The following is a 22,317-nucleotide window of genomic DNA, read 5'->3' as shown; positions in this document are numbered from 1 at the left end:
GGAAGTTATCAAAGAACAACCAGGTACGCTCACCACTTTTCCGGCCCAGCGTACCTGGTTTTCAATCCGTCGCCCTGGAGGTGGCGGATCCCATAGGAATCAATGGGAGTCTGACAGCAGCGAAAGCTCATGTTCACTGCTGCCCGATATCCCATTGATTCCTATGGAAAATGTCTGCACCTAACACCCTAACATGTACCCCGAGTCTAAACACCGATTGGCTGATCCAATCAGCCAATAGGATTGACCTCGCATTCTATTGACTGTTCTGATCAGCCAATAGAATGCAAGGTCAATCCTATTGGCTTATTGGATCAGCCAATCGGATTGAACTTCAATCTGATTGGCTGATTGCATCAGCCAATCAGATTTTTCCTACCTTAATTCCGATTGGCTGATAGAATCATATCAGCCAATCGGAATTCAAGGGACGCCATCTTGGATGACGTCATTTAAAGGAACCGTCATTCGTTGTTTAGTCGTCGGGATCGATGGATGCTCCGCGACGGATGTCTTCAAGATGGAGCTGCTCCTCGTCGGATGGAAGAAGATAGAAAATGCCGCCTGGATGAAGACTTCTGCCTATCTGGAGGACCTCTTCTGGCTGGATTGGATGAAGACTTCTGCCCATCTGAAGGACCACTTTGCCCGGATTTGTTGAGGACTTAGGCCCGGCTGGGTGAAGACGGCTCAAGGTAGGGTGATCTTCAGGGGGTTGGTGTTAGGTTTTTTAAGGGGGGTTTGGGTGGGTTTTAGAGTAGAGTTGGGTGTGTGGGCGGTGGGTTTTAATGTTGGGGGGGTTGTATTTCTTTTTTTACAGGTAAAAGAGCTGATTACTTTGGGACAAAGCCCTGCAAAAAGCTCTTTTAAGGGCGATTTGTAATTTAGTATAGGGTAGGGAATTTTATTATTTTGGGGGAATTTTTTATTTTATTAGGTGGCTTCGATTAGGTGTAATTATTTTAAAATTCTTGTATTTTTTTATTTTCTGTAATTTAGTGTTTGTTTTTTTGTACTTTAGTTAATTTTAGTTAATTTTATTTTTTAATTTTATTTATTAATTAATGTATTTTATTTAATTGTAGTATAGTGTTAGGTGTAATTGTAACTTAGGTTAGGATTTATTTTACAGGTAATTTTGTATTTATTTTAGCTAGGTAGTTATTAAATAGTTTTTTTTTTGTTTTTTTTTAAACTTTATTTAGACCAGCAAAAGCATATACAAATTAAAAGAAAAATTCAGAGGCATTAGGCAATATGTTTAAGCATGATATCAGAACAACAACAAAAAAAAATAATCAATTGAACAAACCGAATATATCATTATCTTCTTATTGCTCTAACAAAATCATTAAATATTTCAGCAACCAATTACTGGATCTAGTATTGCTGGTAATTTTCTAATTTCAATAAACCCATCAAAGAACAAGCAAACAAACTAACAACACCAACAAACAAAAAAACAAAAACAAAAAACAAACAAACAAAGGACCCCTAATACTAACACTATTCCTCTCCCTCAATTCCTTAAACCATTATGTCTCCACCCAGGTGGTTATCAATGTGATATTTCTAAATGGATACATTATCTGTTCCTGTTGTATTTTACCCAATGATCTTATCAATGAGCCCCACTTTTTAAGAAACACATTTACTTAATTTTCTTTATATGCTTGTGTTGCATATTGTTCTATGATCATTTGTTTCATAAGGAAATTATTCCATTCCATAAAGCTAGGTTTTTTCCTATTCTTCCAATTTTTAAATATTATGTTTCTAGCAGTTAGCACTACTATATTTATCAATTTGATATCTTGTTTCACCTCTATTTTGTCAGCTAAGAAAATAATTTGTTCTACATTAAAATAATTCTGTCTATCAAGAATTTTAGAGAGCCAAAATTCAATCTTCAGCCAAAATTGTTTGATCATTGGGCAGTCCCATATCATATGGATAAGATCCGCTGCAAACAATTTACAGGTAAATTTGTATTTATTTTAACTAGGTAGTTATTAAATAGTTAATATCTATTTAATAACTATTGTACCTAGTTAAAATAAATACAAAATTGCCTGTAAAATAAAAATAAACCCTAAGCTAGCTACAATGTAACTACAAGTTATATTGTAGCTATCTCAGGGTTTATTTTATAGGTAAGTATTTAGTTTTAAATAGGAATAATTTAGTTAATAATAGTAATATTTATTTAGATTTATTTAAATTATATTTAAGTTAGGGGGTTAGGGTTAGACAGGTTTAGGGGTTAATTCATTTAATATAGTGGTGGCAGTGTAGGGGTGGCAGATTAGGGGTTAATAAATTTAATGTAAGTGGCGGTGGGCTTTGGGGGCGGCGGTTTAGGGGTTAAACATTTTATTTAGTTGCGGCAGGCTCCAGAAGCGGCAGGATAGGGGTTAATATGTTTATGTAGATGGCGGCGGTATAGGGGGCAGCAGATTAGGGGTTAATAACTTTATTTAGGTGCGGGGGGCTCCTGGAGCAGCGGTTTAGGGGTTAATAACTTTATTTAGGTGCGGCGGGGTCCGGGAGCGGCTGTTTAGGGGTTAATAACTTTATTTAGTTGTGGCAGGGTCCAGAAGCGGCGGTTTAGGGGGTAAACAGTATAGTATAGTGTGGGTGTTTAGTGACAGTTTATCAATAAAGCTGTAAAAAAGCTGAAGAGCAGCGAGATTGATGACTCTTAGTTAACAACAGTCCGCTGCTCATCGCTCCGTACTTGGTGCATGGCTTTTTGACAGCTTTCTTGATAATTTTGGAGAGCGTATTCAGGTCCACGGCAGCGATGTTAGGCGATCTTAGGCAAGCGTATTGGGGCCGGCAAATGCAGGTAAGTAGACAGGTTGATAAATAGAGGCCCATATCTGCAGAAGGATATTAACAAACTTGAATCTGTGCAAAGGAGGGCTACAAAAATGGTACATGGTCTAAAAAATAAAACTTACCAGGATAGGCTCAATGACCTAAATATGTATAGCTTAGAGGAGAGAAGGGAAAGAGGTGATATGATAGCAACTTTTAAGTACGTTAAAGGGTTTAGTAAAACTGAGGCTGTGGGTATTTTACATAAAATGGAAAATTCAAGAACAAGGGTTCATGAGCTCAAGCTAAAGGGTAGTAGATTCAGGAGTAATTTGAGAAAGCTATTCTTTACAGAAAGAGTGATTGATTTATGGAATAAACTTCCTCAAGAGGTATTAGTGACAAACACTGTGGGGGACTTTAAAAATGCATGGGACAAGCATAAGGCTATCCTACAAACTAGATAAGTTTATACTGTTACATAATATCGGGCAGACTTGCTGGGCCTATGACTCTTATCTGTTGTCAATATCTATGTTGCTATGTTTCTTTACACCATATCCTATTAGAGGACACACACATATTTAAATACACACATACATTCATACTTACATATTTACATATACATATTTATACACACTCACACACAGATATTTACACACACAAATATGGTGCTTAGGGTTTAATAGGTTATGAAGTTTATTCTGGTGGGCTATTGACGGTTTAGGGGTTAAGTAGTGTATGGTTAGTTTGCGCTGGTGATTTCAGTCCATTTTGGGGCATATAGGTATATTTATTAGGATATGTGCTATATATTTAAAAGGAATCCTTTCATTTACAACATCTATGTCGGTGCCGATGCATCTTGGAATATTTCATCAGCATCTCCACCCATTGCAATGCATAGTAAAACACCTATGGCTTTAAACAGTAATGTCAGCACTTTTGAATAATTTGCCGGCTTTCTTGACATTGCGTTGGATCACTTTTGAATATAATGCCGACTCTTAACACTTTTGATCATCAGGGCTTAAGGGTCACTCCCATATGAGATCGTATTCAGAACTTCAGAAGGAGTTGAGGCAGTTAATAGATGATAAAAAGGAAGGAGGTTTCCTACATTAATATACCAGTGATTGGATCAGCCAATAGGATGAAAGCTCAATCCTATTGGCTGATTGCAACAGCCAATAGGATTTTTCCCCCTTAATTCCTATTGGCTGATATAATTCTATCAGCCAATCAGAATGTAGGGGATGCCATCTTGGATGACGTCATTTAAAGGTAAACTTCATTCTTCAAGAGACATCGTAAGAAGAGGATGCTCCGTGCCTGATATCTTGAAGATGGACCCGCTCCACGCCGGATGGATCAAGATAGAAGATGCCGTCTGGATGAAGACTTCTGCCCACTTGGATCAAGACTTCTGCCGGCTTGGATGAGGACTTCTGCCAGCTTGGATGAAGACTTCGCTGCCTGGATAAGGATGGATGTCCGGTTTTTAAAAACTGTAAGTGGATCGTCGGGGGTTAGTGTTAGGTTCTTTTAAGGGTTTATTGGGTGGGTTTTATTTTTAGCTTAGGGTTTTGCCCTTTTAAAGGCAATGCCCTTCCAAATGCCCTTTTCAGGGCAAAGGGGAGCTTAGGTTTATTTAGATAGGATTTTATTTAGGGGGTTTGGTTGTGTGGGTGGTGGGTTTTACAGTTTTGTGAGGTTGTTTGCATTTTTTTTTTTTTTACAGGTAAAAGAGCTGATTTCTTTGGGGCAATGCCCTGCAAAAGGCCCTTTTAAGGACCATTGGCAGTTAAGTGTAGGCTAGGGATTTTTTTTATTTTCGGGGGCTTTTTTATTTTGATAGGGCTATTAGATTAGGAGTAATACGTTTTTATTTTTGATAATTTCTTTTTTTTATTTTGTGTAATTTAGTGTTTATTTTTTGGTAATTTAGAAAAATGTATTTTGTTAATTTAATTAATTTTAGTGTAATGTTAGGTGTTAGTGTAACTCAGGTTAGGTTTTATTTTACAGGTAAATTTGTATTTATTTTAACTAGGTAGTTACTAAATAGTTAATTACTATTTACTAACTAGTCTACCTAGTTAAAATAAATACAAACTTAGCTGCAAAATAAAAATAAAACCTATTAGTTATATTGTAGCTAGCTTAGGTTTTATTTTATAGATATGTATTTAGTTTTAAATAGGAATTAGTTAGTTATTAATAGTAGGTTTTAGTTAGATTTATTTTAATTATATTTAAGTTAGGGGGTTTTAGGGTTAGGGTTAGGTTTATGGGTTAATACATTTATTATAGTGGCGGAGTGGGCGGACAGTAGATTAGGGGTTAATTATATTTAAATAGTGTTTTTGATGCAGGAGGGCGGTGGTTTAGGGGTTAATAAAAAATTTTTAGTGGCGGCATTTCCGGAACGTTAATAATTTTATTTAAGTGTTTGTGATGCGGGAGGGCCTCGGTTTAGGGGTTAATAGGTAGTTTATGGGTGTTTGTGTACTTTTTAACACTTTAGTTATGAGTTTTATGCTACAGCTTTGTAATGTAAAACTCATAACTACTGACTTTAGATGGCGGTACGAATCTTGTGGTTTTAGGCTGTACTGCTCATTTTTTGGCCTCCCAGGCAAAACTCGTAATACCGGCGCTATGGAAGTCCCATTGAAAAAGTGCGATACTGACGTTGCATGACGGCCAAAAAAGTGTGCGGTACAGCTATACCAACAAGACTTGTAATAGCAGCGGTAGGGAAAAAGCAGCGTTATACTTATAACGCAAAACTTGTAATCTAGCTGTGTTATTTAGAGAGAGAGATACTGTGTATATGTATATATATATATATATATATATATCCCTATGCCCTATCCCTTGCCCCAGTATTTATTTACACAGGTCCATTATGATCAGTGAATTGAAACCTACCTGTACTAGTTTCCCATATGAATGACAAAATTAGTTAGCTGAATGCATTAATAAATATATTTTGCACTGACTGAATGATGTTACATATCTTTGTTCTGTGCTGATATTTTTGGCAAGTCTGAAACTCAATTACTCTATAATACTTCTTTGTTAACTATATTTCTGCCTTTTATACCCATAGTCATGATGTATATCTACTTACTCTCCATATATTTATATTGATAGTTTAAAACCAAGTGGTTATACTCTTATGGTAATATTTATTTGTAACTACATACATGTGATGACAATGTTACTCTCCCATTCTGGTTCATGGTACTCTACAATGTTATCTAGTTATTTATTTTAGAAACCAACATTATTAGGATATATGGTTGTTCTCTCTTTAACTTATACCACTAACCAATAAAATTTCTTTCAATACAACTGCTTTTTTGTGATCCCATTTTAGGGCTAGATTATTAGCGGCATGCTAACTGTAGTGAGTAAGCGATTTGGGGTATTTTGCTTCTCTTTGCACATGATGAAAATAACGCTTTTATTATGAGTTGAAAGTAAACACGTTCATTTGAGCACAATCAAATTTAAAGTGCGTTGGGTTGCGCAACTTCAGAGCTCTGGTTAAATATTACAAGAGAAATAAAAGTGCCACAAAAAACATCAAAAATGCAATTAATACAGTTACACTTATAATAACACTGTCTGATAAAAAATATATATATTAAGAATAGCATTAAAAAGTTATAAGGGCTCAAAGATATGAAGTCTCAGGTGTTAAAAAAAGGCAGGCAAGGGGCTTTAACATAGAAATTCCTAGATACAAATGTCTAATTGTATATGTATGCATAAATATGTTTATATGTGTGTACTTATGTATTTACAGAAATATATACACATATGAACATATAAATATAGATGTATACATATATAGACCTGCTTTTTTTCCCAGCGCACCCTTAAGACAACGCTGGTATTGAGAGTTATCTGAGTGGCTGCGTTAGGCTCAAAAAAGGGGTTTATTTTATAGGTAAGTATTTAGTTTTAAATAGAAATAATTAATTTAATTAATTTAATGATAGTGTAGTGTTAGGTGTATTTGTAATTTAGGTTAGGATTTATTTTACAGGTAATTTTGTAATTATTTTAACTAGGTAGCTATTAAATAGTTATTAACTATTTAATAGCTATTGTACCTAGTTAAAATAAATACAAAGTTGCCTGTAAAATAAATATAAATCCTAAAATAGCTACAATGTAATTATTAGTTATATTGTAGCTATATTAGAGTTTATTTTATAGGTAAGTATTTAGTATTAAATAGGATTAATTTAGTTAATTTTAGGAATATTATTTCGTTTCATTTAAATTATATTTATGTTAGAGGGGTGTTAGCGTTAGGGTTAGAGTTAGGTTTAGGGGTTAATAACTTTATTATAGTAGCGGCGATGGTGCGGATGGGAGATTAGGGGTTAATAATTGTAGGTAGGTGGCGGCGATGTTAGGGAGGGCAGATTAGGGGTTAATACTATTTATTATAGTGTTTGCGAGGTGGGAGTGCGGCGGTTTAGGGGTTAATACATTTATTATAGTGGTGGCGAGGTCCGGTCGGCAGATTAGTGGTTAATAAGTGTAGGTAAAGTAGCGGTGACATTGGGGGGGGGGCAGATTAGGGGTTAATAAATATAATATAGGGGTTGGCGGTGTTAGGGGCAGCAGATTAGGGGTTCATAGGTATAATGTAGGTGGCGGCGGTTTCCGGAGCGGCAGATTAGGGGTTAATAGTATAATGCAGGTATCAGCGATAGCGGGGATGGCAGATTAAGGGTTAATAAGTGTAAGGTTAGGGATGTTTAGACTCGGGTTCATGTTAGGGTGTTAGATGTAGACTTAGAGACTGTTTCCCCATAGGAAACAAAGGGGCTGCGTTAGGGCTGAACGCTGCTTTTTTGCAGGTGTTAGGTTTTTTTCAAGCCCAAATTGCCCCATTGTTTCCTATGGGGATATTGTGCACGAGCACGTTTTTCCAGCAACGCTGGTATTGAGGGTTGATGTGGAGCTAAATTAGGCTCAACGTACCCTTTTCTGAGCCTAACGCAGCCCCTCATACAACTCTAAATACCAGCGTTGTCTTAAGGGTGCGCTGGGAAAAAAAGCAGCGTTAGCTACGCGGGTCTTTACCGACAAAACTCTAAATCTAGCCGTAAATTATTCCTATTTAAAACTAAATACTTACCTATAAAATAAACCCTAATCTACCTACAATATAACTAATAGTTACATTGTCGCCATCTTAGGGTTTATTTTTATTTTACAGGCAACTTTGTATTTATTTTAACTAGGTACAATAGTTATTAAACAGTTATTAACTATTTAATAACTACCTAGTTAAAATAAAGACAAATTTACCTGTAAATTAAAACCTAACCTGTTACAATTACACCTAACACTACCCTACAATTAAATTAATTCCCTAAATTACATACAATTAATTACAATTAAATAAAACTATATAAAGTACGAAAAAACAAACACTAAATAACAGAAAAAAAAAATAATTACAAGAATTTTAAACTAATTACACCTAATCTAATCACCCTAACAAAATAATAAAGCCCCCCAGAATAAAAAAAGCCCTACCCTATACTAAATTACAAATAGCCCTTAAAATGGCCTTTAGCGGGGCATTGCCCCAAAGTAATCAGCTCTTTTACCTGAAAAAAAGTACAATACCCCCCAACATTAAAACCCACCACCCACACACCCAACCCTACTCTAAAACCCACCAATCCCCCCTTAAAAAAACATAACACTAACCCCCTGAAGATCACCTTACCGGGAGACGTCTTCACCCAACCCAGGCCAAAGTCCTCAACGAAGCCAGGCGAAGTCTTCATCCAACCGGGCAGAAGTGGTCCTCCAGACGGGCAGAAGTCTTCATCCATACGGCATCTTCTATCTTCACCCATCCGGCACGGAGCGGGTCCATCTTCAAGACATCCGACAGGGAGCTGCTTCATAACTGCTGTTTCTGGCAAGTCTGAAGAATCGCCAGAAACACGGGCCCACAAGCTCCATACGGAGCTTGATAAATAAGCCTTGTATACTTAACATTGGAGCTACAAAATAGTTTATTGGTGAAACATTTGCATTGATTTGTTTAAAGCTTGGTATTTGAATAGATGGGCCTCTAGTTATCAAGCCGTCAACTGCAAATACTCTGATATTCCACAGCGTATTTGTGGCGAGGCTGATTCGCTGTAGTTATCAAGCCCTACAGACCAGCAAAAGTAGAATCTAGTGACGTAACATACGATCCGCCGGACTCAGTCCAACACAGATCGATGGTTACGTCACTCTAGATGTTCCGAACGTAAGTTCGGCACAATCTGACTACTTTTGCTAATTATCAAAGAACAACCAGGTACGCTCGCCACTATTCCGGGCCAGCGTACCTGGTTTACAATCCGCCACCATAGAGGAGGTGGATCCCATAGGAATTAATGGGAGTCTGACAGCAGCAAGAGCTCATGCTCGCTGCTGCCCGATTCCTATAAGAAGTGTCTGCACCTAACACCCTAACATGTACCCCGAGTCTAAACACCCCTAATCTGGCCCCCCTACACCGCCGCCGCCTACATTATACTTATTAACCCCTAAACCGCCACTCCCGGACCCCACCGCCACCTACATTAAACTTATTAACCCCTAAATCGCCTCTCCTGGACCCCACCGCCACCTACATTATACCTATTAATCCCTAATCTGCCGCCCCTATACCGCCGCCACCTACATAAAGTTATTAACCCCTATCCTGCCGATCCCAGACCCCGCCACAAATAAATTAATTGTTTAACCCCTAAACCGCTGCACCCGGAGCCCTCCGCCACCTACATTACATTTATTAACCCCTAATCTACCCCCCTACACCGCCGCCACTATATTAAATGAATTAACCCCTAAACCTAAGTCTAACCCTAACACCCCCCTAACTTAAATATTATTTAAATTAATCTAAATAAATATTCCTATAATTAAATAAATTAATCCTATTTAAAACTAAATACTTACCTATAAAGTAAACCCTAATATAGCTACAATATAACTAATAATTAATCCCACACAGCAACTTTTATGTGCCTGATGCTGATTCATCTGCTCTGTACTGTGGAACAAAGTTAACATGCCCCTGTGTGTAAGCACAGCTTAATATGCCCTTCACATCTCTGATTGTATTACACATCACTGAGCCCTTCACAGATCTCACTTTACCCCTAACACACCTCAATTTGTGATTTGATAAATGCAGGCGATTTAGTGTCTCTGTGACACTCTCTCTAGCTTCTGTACTAATCTCTCTTACATTGTCATATACTCTCCTTCCCCCCATTCTATAAATACCCACATTATTCCGCCCTTTCTCTCTATGCTTTTCTCACATTCCCCAATCTGTTATCCCCTCACCCTTTATGTAACTCTCTCTTAATGCCACCCATTCCCCTTTTTAATATATTTATACCCTCCCTTTCTGGGCATTATTTCCCCTATGATAAATAACAACCCGAAATCAGATAAATAGTAAAAAGTGAGATACAGCACAAGATTATAATAACATTAATGTCTTAATAAACCAGACTGGGTGCATAAACTAACCGTTTCTTGTAATTCAGTGCACTGGGTGTGCAATTGACAGTCTTAAAAATTAAAGATAAGTCCAGGGGAAGGCTGCTCACTATGGAGGGATAGGGTTCAACTCCCAAAATCAGCAACCTGTGAATAACAAACAAAAACAGGGGTGCCACATGGATAAAGTTGGATAAAGTCTATAAATGATAAAACATCAGTGGATGCACTCACATGTGATGTTGCACCAAGGATATGAGGTGCAAATCAGACAAGCTAGATTCTCACAGTCATCAAGCACACTGGTCTCCTGCAATACACCAACAACGCAGTCAGCAGTCTTCTAACAGACCCATGTGGGGAGAGGGTAACGATGAGTTTATAGCAAGTTGTAAAATTAAAACTTCATTTATTAAAAACAATAAAAAAACAAGCGACACATTTCTCAGCTCCATCGGCTGTTTCATCAGGCTTGTACAAGGGATTGGTGATACATGATCCTATATGTGATGTGAATGACGTGTGTAGATACATATAATCTAAGTGAATAAGGGACTAATATTCTAGTGTAATAACCAACTGGAAATGATATGTTGTCATTATCAGGTGGTTTACATTCTATAATGGTGAATGAAACTAAAACAGTTAGCATGAACAAAATAAGTTAGATCCATGAAATATAATGTACATCTGATAAATAGTATTGGATAGTATCAGATTGTATGTGAATATATATTGAAGTGCCACTTGTCTATATGATAAAATATGAAGTATATGATACACAAATTGGCCATGGTTGAATGGTGTGTATGATATACAAATTCTTTGGACAGCACCTAATACATACAACTGACCAAAAAAAAGGCAAGGGGTGGAAAGAATTAAGTTTAAAAGAGGTAACCCACCACACTTACAGTCTGCACAATATAAACATATACAAAGTCATGATATAATTACATTTGTATATAAACCATATGGTATCTTGTCAATAGCAATAGGGACATCTCCCTATTGCAGGTATATATCTATCTTTAATCCTCAATAAAAAATGTATAAAATATCAGAAAGTTCCGCAATGGGACCAGGCAGGGTTGCCCTCTCTCACCACTCATCTTTGCACTTGCAATGGAACCTTTCGCCCAGAAGGTGAGACAGTCTGACCTGATCGCAGGGGTACCCATTTTATTTCACCCAGAAAAGATAGTCCTTTTCGCAGATGATGTGACCTTGCTCTTCACGGAGCCACTGATTTCCATACCCGCAGTCTTTAACGCGATTCACCACTTTGGTGAAATGAGCTACTATAAAATCAATTACACAAAGACACAAAGACTGAAGGATATCCCATACGGATTGATCAACCCACCCTACTACGTCTCCAATCTATATATTCCTTTTCATGGGCCACACAGAATCTCAAACACCTAGGTATACTCCTAAGTGCCAACGCTGACCAGATAGCCTGAGATAACTTTAGTCTACTGATTCATAATCTCCATCACCTAATAGAGAAGTGGAACTTTAGAGAGCTATCCTGGTTAGGCAGAGTAGCCTCAGTTAAAATGTCCTTAATTCCGAAGGTGCTATATATATTTCGATGCATCCCGCTTAACATTCCGAAACCCACTTTGTTTCATATACATAAACTCTTTGCCGACTATATTTGGCAAGAAAAGTCACACAGAATAGCCTATAATACGCTGCATAGATCATTCCCCTGCAGGGGGATAGCTGCACCTAACATTTTCACCTACTATGAGGCAGCAAGGCTATCTCATGTTACTGCGTTTAGACTCAATGAGGATAGACAAGGCTGGTACCTCCTAGAGGCCTCAAAGATGCCAGATGATCTGGGAATATCAGGCTTAATCTGGGTTCCTAATGGTAGGTAACTAAAGCCCTACCTACATAACATTGTGGTGCAACATAATCTTTTAATTTGGGAATTCCTAAGGCATCGATTACTAATTGCTCCCCATCCTTCACCGATGCATAGCACAGTGGGTCTATTTTGGGACCTTAAAAATATTCATTCGGGTGACTGGGTACTAAGGGTATACTCCAAACTCTGGACCTTACCTCGGTACATGGCAAGTTTATTCCAGTCCCATCCTGGTATCCTTTTGAATCCATGAGAGTCCTTAGCTTTCTGAAGACATGGGGCTTTCTCACCACATCTATTAGGAAGTCTAATCTGTGGGAGACCAGATGGAGTAAGGGCTCTAAACACCTTAAACCCCTCACAATGTACTATAATCTGCTCTTGTCAGACCTCACCCAGGGCATACCATGGCAATATAAGGGTACCACATTCTTGATCAGGGGTGGGGCAGCACTATTTCTCTAATTAAAAAGACCATGTTAGAAGTCTATATCAAGGTACTGTTGAAGTGGCACAGTACCCCAGCCAGACTCACCAAAATGTGCCCGGGATCCTCATCCTTGTGTTGGCGGGGTGTGAAGCTTTGGGCACTGACCTTCATATTTGGTGGGAGTGCCCAAAAATATTTTTAATATGGAAAGAAGTTGAGAACATGTGCAACTCTATGAGATTAGTAGCTCAGATAAAACCCAGCAGCACTCTTTTACATATAATGACAGAGGACATATCACAGATGTCGAAGAGGTCACTGGTATACATATTCACGGCAACTAAGCTATGCATAGCGTGGGCCTGGAAGGCCCCAGAACTCCCATGCCTTTTAGAAATCAAAGGTGTGATTGATTACATGGCAAGCATAGAGAGATACTTTCTCTTGTAAGGCGTATCCAGTCCATGGATCATCCATTACTTGTGGGATATTCTCATTCCCAACAGGAAGTTGCAAGAGGACACCCACAGCAGAGCTGTAATATAGCTCCTCCCCTAACTGTCATAGCTAGTCATTCTCTTGCAACTCTCAACAAGCAAGGACGTTGTAGGAGAGAGTGGTTAAATATAGCTAGTTTATTTTCTTCAATCAAAAGTTTGTTATTTTTAAATAGTACCGGAGTTGTGCTATTTTATCTCAGGCAGTAAATAGAAGAAGAATCTGCCTGAGGTTTCTATGATCTTAGCAGGTTGTAACTAAGATCCATTGCTATTCTCACATATGTCTGAGGGGATTACACAGATGAGGTAACTTCAGCGAGAGAATGGCGTGCAGTTTATTCTGCTATCAGGTATGTGCAGTTATATTTTTTTCTAGAGATGGAAAACACTAGAAAATGCTGCTGATACCGGATTAATGTAAGTTAAGCCTGAATACAGTGATTTAATAACGACTGGTATCATGCTTACTCCCAGGGGTAATACCCTTATGATATTTACAATATAAAACGTTTGCTGGCATGTTTAATCGTTTTTATATATGCTTTGGTGATAAAACTTTATTGGGGCCTAGTTATTTCTACATGGCTGGCTTAAATTTTGACTAGAAACAATTTCCACTGTTGTAGTATAAAAGTTACAGTTGGTGCAGTTAAAATTACAAACTGTGACATCCAGCTTCCCTCAAAGGCCCTCTGAATGCTATAGGACATCTCTAAAGGGCCCAAAGGCTTTCCAAAGTCATTTATTGGGGAAGGTAGGGCCACAGCTTGCTGTGGCAGTTGGTTGTGACTGTTAAAAAACGTCTATTTCGTTTTTTTGATCCGTTTTTTTAACTAAGGGGTTAATCATCCATTTGCAAGTGGGTGCAATGCTCTTTTAGCCTATTATACACACTGTAAAAATTTCGTTTGATTTACTGCATTTTTTCACTGTTTTTCAAATTCTGACAAAATTTGTTTCTCTTAAAGGCACAGTACCGTTTTTTATATTTGCTTGTTAACTTGATTTAAAGTGTTTTCCAAGCTTGCTAGTCTCATTGCTATTCTGTATAAACATGTCTGACATAGAAGAAACTCCTTGTTTATTATGTTTAAAAGCCATGGTGGAACCCCCTCTTAGAATGTGTACCAAATGTACTGATTTCATTTTATGCAATAAAGATAATTTTCTGTCTTAAAAAATGTATCACCAGAGGAATCTGACAAGGGGGAAGTTATGCCAACTAACTTTCCACACGTGTCAGACCCTTTGACTCCCGCTTAAGGGACTCACGCTCAAATGGCGCCAAGTACATCTAGGTCGCCCATAGCGTTTACTTTACAAGACATGGCGGCAGTCATGGATAATACACGGTCAGCGGTATTAGCCAGACTACCTGAACTTAGAGGTAAGCGAGATAGCTCTGGGGTGAGACAAAATGCAGAGCATACTGACGCTTTAAGAACCATGTCTGATACTGCCTCACAATATGCAGAAGCTGAGAAAAGAGAGCTTCAGTCAGTGGGTGATGTTAATGACTCAGGAAAGATACCTGATTCTAATATTTCTACATTTAAATTTAAGCTTGAACACCTCCGCGTGTTGCTTAGGGAGGTTTTATCTGCTCTGAATGACTGTGATACCATTGCAGTGCCAGAGAAATTGTGTAGACTGGATAAATACTTTGCAGTGCCGGTGTGTACTGATGTTTTTCCAAATACCTAAAAGGTTTACAGAAATTATTAATAAGGAATGGGATAGACCAGGTGTGCCGTTCTCTTCCCTTCCTATTTTTAGAAAAATGTTTCCAATAGACGCCACCACATGGGACTTATGGCAGACAGTCCCTAAGGTGGAGGGAGCAGTTTCTACTCTAGTAAAGCGTACTACTATCCCTGTCGAGGACAGTTGTGCTTTTTTTTTTTTAGATCCAATGGATAAAAATTTAGAGGTTACCTTAAGAAAATATTTATTCAACAAGGTTTTATCCTACAGCCCCTTACATGCATTGCCCCTGTCACTGCTGCTGCGGCGTACTGGTTTGAGTCTCTGGAAGAGGCTTTACAGGTAGCGACTCCATTGGATGACATACTTGGCAAGCTTAGAGCACTTAAGCTAGCCAATTCTTTTATTCTGATGCCATTGTTCATTTGACTAAACTAACGGCTAAGAATTCTGGTTTTGCTATACAGGCGCGCAGAGCGCTATGGCTTAGATCATGGTCAGCTGATGTGACTTCAAAATCTAAGCTACTTAACATTCCCTTCAAGGGGCAGACCCTATTTGGGCCTGGTTGAAGGAGATTATTGCTGATATCACTGGAGGAAAAGGTCATGCCCTTCCTCAGGACAGGTCCAAATCTAGGGCCAAACAGTCTAATTTTCGTGCCTTTCAAAACTTCAAGGCAGGTGCGGCATCAACTTCCTCTAATAATAAACAAGAGGGAACTTTTGCTGAATCCAAGACGGTCTGGAGACCAAACCTGACATGGAAAAATGTAAGCAGGTAAAAAAGCCTGCTGCTGCCTCTAAGACAGCATGAAGGAACGGCCCCCTATCCGGGAACGGATTTAGTAGGGGGCAGACTTTCACTCTTTGCCCAGGTGTGGGCAAGAGATGTTCAGGATCCCTGGGCGTTGGAAATTATATTCCAGGGATATCTTCTGGACTTCAAAGCTTCCCCCCCAAAAGGGAGATTTCACCTTTCACAATTATCTGCACACCAGATAAAGAGAGAGGCATTCTTACACTGTGTACGAGTCCTCCTAGTTATGGGAGTGATCCATCCAGTTCCAAAGGAGGAACAGGGACAGGGTTTTTACTCAAATCTGTTTGTGGTTCCCAAAAAAGAGGGAACCTTCAGACCAATTTTGGATCTAAAGATCTTAAACAAATACATCAAAGTTCCGTCGTTCAAGATGGAAACTATTCGTACCATCCTACCACTGATCCCGGATGGTCAATATATGACTACAGTGGATCTAAAGGATGCTTATCTTCACATTCCGATACACAAAGATCATCATCGGTTTCTCAGGTTTGCCTTTTAAGACAGGCATTACCAGTTGTAGCTCTTCCCTTGGGATTAGCTACAGCCCCAAGAATCTTTACAAAGGTTCTAGGGTCACTTATGGCGGTCCTAAGGCCGCGGGGCATAGCAGTAGCCCCTTATTTAGACGACATCCTGATACAGGCGTCAAACTTCCAAATTGTCAAGTCTCATATGGACGTAGTACTGGCATTTCTGTGGTCGCATGGGTGGAAAGTGAACGAGGAAAAGAGTTCTCTATCCCCACTCACAAGAGTTTCCTTTCTAGGGACTCTGATAGATTCTGTAGAAATGAAAATTCACCTGACGGAGTCCAGGTTATCAAAGCTTCTAAATTCCTGCCGGGTTCTTCATTCCATTCCGCGCCCTTCGGTGGTTCAGTGTATGGAAATAATCGGCTTAATGGTAGCGGCAATGGACATAGTGCCGTTTGCACGCTTACATCTCAGACCGCTGCAACTATGCATGCTCAGTCAGTGGAGCGGGGATTACACAGATTTGTCCCCTCAACTGAATCTGGACCAAGAGACCAGGGATTCTCTTCTCTGGTGGCTATCTCGGGTCCATCTGTCCAAAGGTATGACCTTTCGCAGGCCAGATTGGACAATTGTTACGACAGATGCCAGCCTTCTAGGTTGGGGTGCAGTCTGGAACTCCCTGAAGGCTCAGGGATAGTGGACTCAGGAGGAGTCTCTCCATCCATTAAATATTCTGGAACTAAGAGCGATATTCAAGGCTCTTCAGGCTTTGGCCTCAGTTAGCAACTCTGAGGTACATCAGATTTCAGTCGGACAACATCACGACTGTAGCTTACATCAACCATCAAGGGGGAACGAGAAGTTCCCTAGAGATGTTAGAAGTTTAAAAAATAATTCGCTGGGCAGAGATTCACTCATGCCACCTATCAGCTATCCATATGCCAGGTGTAGAGCACTGGGAGGCGGATTTTCTAAGTCGTCAGACTTTTCATCCGGGAAAGTGGGAACTCCATCCGGAGGCATTTGCACAACTGATTCATCGTTGCGCCAAACAGAACTGGATCTCATGGCGTCTCACCAGAACGCCAAGCTTCCGTGTTACGGATCCAGGTCCAGGGATCCCAGGGCGACACTGATAGATGCTCTAGCAGCACCCTGGTCTTTCAACCTGGCTTATGTGTTTCCACCGTTTCCTCTGCTCCCTCGACTGATTGCCAAGATCAAGCAGGAGAGAGCATCAGTGATTCTGATAGCACCTGCGTGGCCACACAGGACCTGGTATGCAGATCTAGTGGACATGTCATCCTTTCCACCATGGTCTCTGCCTCTGAAACAGGACCTTCTACTTCAGGGTCCTTTCAACCATCCAAATCTAATTTCTCTGAGGCTGACTGCCTGGAGATTGAACGCTTGATTTTATCAAATTGTGGCTTCTCCGAGTCAGTTATTGATACCTTAAGACAGGCACGAAAGCCTGTCACCAGGAAAATTTACCATAAGGTATGGCGTAGATATCTTTATTGGTGTGAATCCAAGGGTTACTCATGGAGTAAGGTCAGGATTGCTAGGATATTATCTTTTCTCCAAGAAGGTTTGGAAAAAGGATTGTCAGCTAGTTAAGCGTCTGGCAGATGTTCCAGACGTTCAGGCATTTTGTCAGAATCAAGCCTGTGTTTAAACCTGTTGCTCCACCATGGAGCTTAAACTTGGTTCTTAAGGTTCTTCAAGGAGTTCTGTTTGAACCTCTTCATTCCATAGATATCAAGCTTTTATCTTGGAAAGTTCTTTTTTTGGTAGCTATTTCCTCGGAGAAATACAGAGGAGAGGTCAAAAGGCTTCGGCAACCTCTTTTTCTTTTTGACTAAGAAGCTTAATCCGCTTAGCCTATGAGACAGCTGGACAGCAACCTCCTGAAAGGATTACAGCTCATTCCACTAGAGCTGTGGCTTCCACTTGGGCCTTTAAAAATGAGGCTTCTTTTGATCAGATTTGCAAGGCGACGACTTGGTCTTCGCTTCATATTTTTTCAAAATTTTACAAATTTGATACTTTTGCTTCTTCGGAGGCTATATTTGGGAGAAAGGTTTTACGGGCAGTGGTTCCTTCCATTTAAGTTCCTGCCTTGTCCCTCCCTTCATCCGTGTACTTTAACTTTGGTATTGGTATCCCACAAGTAATGGATGATCCGTGGACTGGATACACCTTACAAGAGAAAACACAATTTATGCTTACCTGATAAATTTATTTCTCTTGTGGTGTATCCAGTCCACGGCCCGCCCTGTCATTTTAAGGCAGGTAAGTTTTAAATTTAAACTACAGTAACCACTGCACCCTATGGTTCCTCCTTTCTCGGCTTGTTTTCGGTCGAATGACTGGCTATGACAGTTAGGGGAGGAGCTATATTACAGCTCTGCTGTGGGTGTCCTCTTGCAACTTCCTGTTGGGAATGAGAATATCCCACAAGTAATGGATGATCCGTGGACTGGATACACCACAAGAGAAATAAATTTATCAGGTAAGCATAAATTGTGTTTTTTCAATTTGATTGATCAGATGGACACCAATTGGCTAATTTGGGATGCTTGGCTACATAATAAAGAAACTTCCCGCATCTGCCAAAAAAACTGGTCCCCCCCCTTTTTTTCTTTTCTCTTTCTTCTCCTCTCTCCCCTCTTTCCTGTTCATCCTCTCAATGCCCTTTTCTTTCTCCACAGCCTTCCCAGTCTACTCTACGCCCTATTTTTTATGGTCCACGTATACACGCTCATCAACCTAGATACCATATGCAATAAACATTAACCATCTGAGCAGGTTCTGTTTCATTAAGGTTTACATTAGATATGCCCACATAGAAAATCTGATCGATTTTTACTGATAATGTGACATACCATATGTGTTTATTTAACATTTGGATATTATGGTCAGTATCTCTATAAATATGTTACTATTTTGAGAATTTGTATACCGCTGTAATTAGGGAACTATGGCCTAGATTTGGAGTTTGGCGGTAGCCGTGAAAACCAGCGTTAGAGGCTCCTAACGCTAGTTTTTGGCTACCTCCGGTATTTGGAGTCATTAAAAAAAGGGTCTAACGCTCACTTTTCAGCCGCGACTTTTCCATACCGCAGATCCCCTTACGTAAATTGCGTATTCTATCTTTTCAATGGGATTTTTCTAACTCCGGTATTTAGAGTCGTGTCTGAAGTGAGCGTTAGAATTCTAACGACAAAACTCCAGCCGCAGAAAAAAGTCAGTAGTTAAGAGCTTTCTGGGCTAAAGCCGGTTCATAAAGCTCTTAACTACTGTACTCTAAAGTACACTAACACCCATAAACTACCTATGTACCCCTAAACCGAGGTCCCCCCACATCGCCGCCACTCGGTTAAATTTTTTTAACCCCTAATCTGCCGACCGCCACCTACGTTATACTTATGTACCCCTAATCTGCTGCCCCTAACACCGCCGACCCCTATATTATATTTATTAACCCCTAACCTGCCCCCCACAACGTCGCAGCCAGCTACCTACAATAATTAACCCCTAATCTGCCGACCGCAAAGCGCCGCCACCTACGTTATACTTATGTACCCCTAATCTGCTGCCCCTAACACCGCCGACCCCTATATTATATTTATTAACCCCTAATCTGCCCCCCTCAACGTCGCCTCCACCTGCCTACACTTATTAACCCCTAATCTGCTGAGCGGACCGCACCGCTATTATTATAAAGTTATTAACCCCTAATCCGCCTCACTAACCCTATAATAAATAGTATTAACCCCTAATCTGCCCTCCCTAACATCGCCGACACCTAACTTCAAACATTAACCCATAATCTGCCGACTGGAGCTCACCGCTATTCTAATAAATGTATTAACCCCTAAAGCTAAATCTAACCCTAACACTAACACCCCCTAAATTAAATATAATTTTAATCTAACGAAATTAATTAACTCTTATTAAATAAATTATTCCTATTTAAAACTAAATACTTACCTGTAAAATAAATCCTAATATAGCTACAATATAAATTATAAGTATATTATAGCTATTTTAGGATTAATATTTATTTTACAGGTAACTTTGTATTTATTTTAACCAGGTACAATAGCTATTAAATAGTTAAGAACTATTTAATAGCTAAAATAGTTAAAATAATTACAAATTTACCTGTAAAATAAATCCTAACCTAAGTTACAATTAAACCTAACTCTACACTATCAATAAATTAATTAAATAAAATACCTACAATTACCTACAATTAAACCTAACACTACACTATCAATAAATTAATTAAATACAATACCTACAAATAACTACAATGAAATAAACTAACTAAAGTACAAAAAATAAAAAAGAACTAAGTTACAAAAAATAAAAAAATATTTACAAACATAAGAAAAATATTACAACAATTTTAAACTAATTACACCTACTCTAAGCCCCCTAATAAAATAACAAAGCCCCCCAAAATAAAAAAATGCCCTACCCTATTCTAGATTACTAAAGTTCAAAGCTCTTTTACCTTACCAGCCCTGAACAGGGCCCTTTGCGGGGCATGCCCCAAGAAGTTCAGCTCTTTTGCCTGTAAAAAAAAACATACAATACCCCCCCCAACATTACAACCCACCACCCACATACCCCTAATCTAACCCAAACCCCCCTTAAATAAACCTAACACTAAGCCCCTGAAGATCTCCCTACCTTGAGTCGTCTTCACCCAGCCGAGCCAAATTCTTCATCCAAGCGGAGCAAGAAGAGGTCCTCCATCCGGTAGAAGTCTTCATCCAAGCAGGGCAGAAGAGGTCTTCCATCCGATTGAAGTCTTCATCCAAGCGGGATCTTCTATCGTCATCCATCCGGAGCGGCAGGATCCTGAAGACCTCCGACGCGGAACATCCATCCTGGCCGACGACTGAACGACGAATGACGGTTCCTTTAAATGACGTCATCCAAGATGGCGTCCCTCGAATTCCGATTGGCTGATAGGATTCTATCAGCCAATCGGAATTAAGGTAGGAATATTCTGATTGGCTGATGGAATCAGCCAATCAGAATCAAGTTCAATCCTTAATATTCCTACCTTAATTCCGATTGGCTGATAGAATCCTATCAGCCAATCGGAATTCGAGGGACGCCATCTTGGATGACGTCATTTAAAGGAACCGTCATTCGGCTAGTAGGCGTCGGGAGAAGAGGATGTTCCGCGTCGGAAGGAAGATGATGGCTCCCGAAGAAAGAAGATTGAAGATGCCATTGATAGAAGACTTCATCCGGATCATGGACCTCTTCAGCTCCCGCTTGGATGAAGACTTCAGCCAGATCATGGACCTCTTCAGCTCCCGCTTGGATGATGACTTCAGCCGGATCATGGACCTCTTCAGCCCCCCGCTTGGGCTTGGATCAGGACATCGGAGTAGCTCTTCTGGATCGATCGGTGAACCTGGTATGGTGAAGATAAGGTAGGAAGATCTTCAGGGGCTTAGTGTTAGGTTTATTTAAGGGGGGTTTGGGTTAGATTAGGGGTATGTGGGTGGTGGGTTGTAATGTTGGGGGGGGGTATTGTATGTTTTTTTTTACAGGCAAAAGAGCTGAACTTCTTGGGGCATGCCCCGCAAAGGGCCCTGTTCAGGGCTGGTAAGGTAAAAGAGCTTTGAACTTTAGTAATTTAGAATAGGGTAGGGCATTTTTTTATTTTGGGGGGCTTTGTTGTTTTATTAGGGGGCTTAGAGTAGGTGTAATTAGTTTAAAATTGTTGTAATATTTTTCTTATGTTTGTAAATATTTTTTTATTTTTTGTAACTTAGTTCTTTTTTATTTTTTGTACTTTAGATAGTTTATTTCATTGTAGTTATTTGTAGGTATTGTATTTAATGTATTTATTGATAGTGTAGTGTTAGGTTTAATTGTAGATAATTATAGGTATTTTATTTAATTAATTTATTGATAGTGTAGTGTTAGGTTTAATTGTAACTTAGGTTAGGATTTATTTTACAGGTAATTTTGTAATTATTTTAACTATTTTAGCTATTAAATAGTTCTTAACTATTTAATAGCTAATTTACCTGGTTAAAATAAATACAAAGTTACCTGTAAAATAAATATTAATCCTAAAATAGCTATAAT

The sequence above is a fragment of the Bombina bombina genome, chromosome 5, assembly GCF_027579735.1.
Source record: "Bombina bombina isolate aBomBom1 chromosome 5, aBomBom1.pri, whole genome shotgun sequence".
NCBI classification, from domain to species: domain Eukaryota; kingdom Metazoa; phylum Chordata; class Amphibia; order Anura; family Bombinatoridae; genus Bombina; species Bombina bombina.
Note: the sequence above shows the minus strand (reverse complement) of the source record.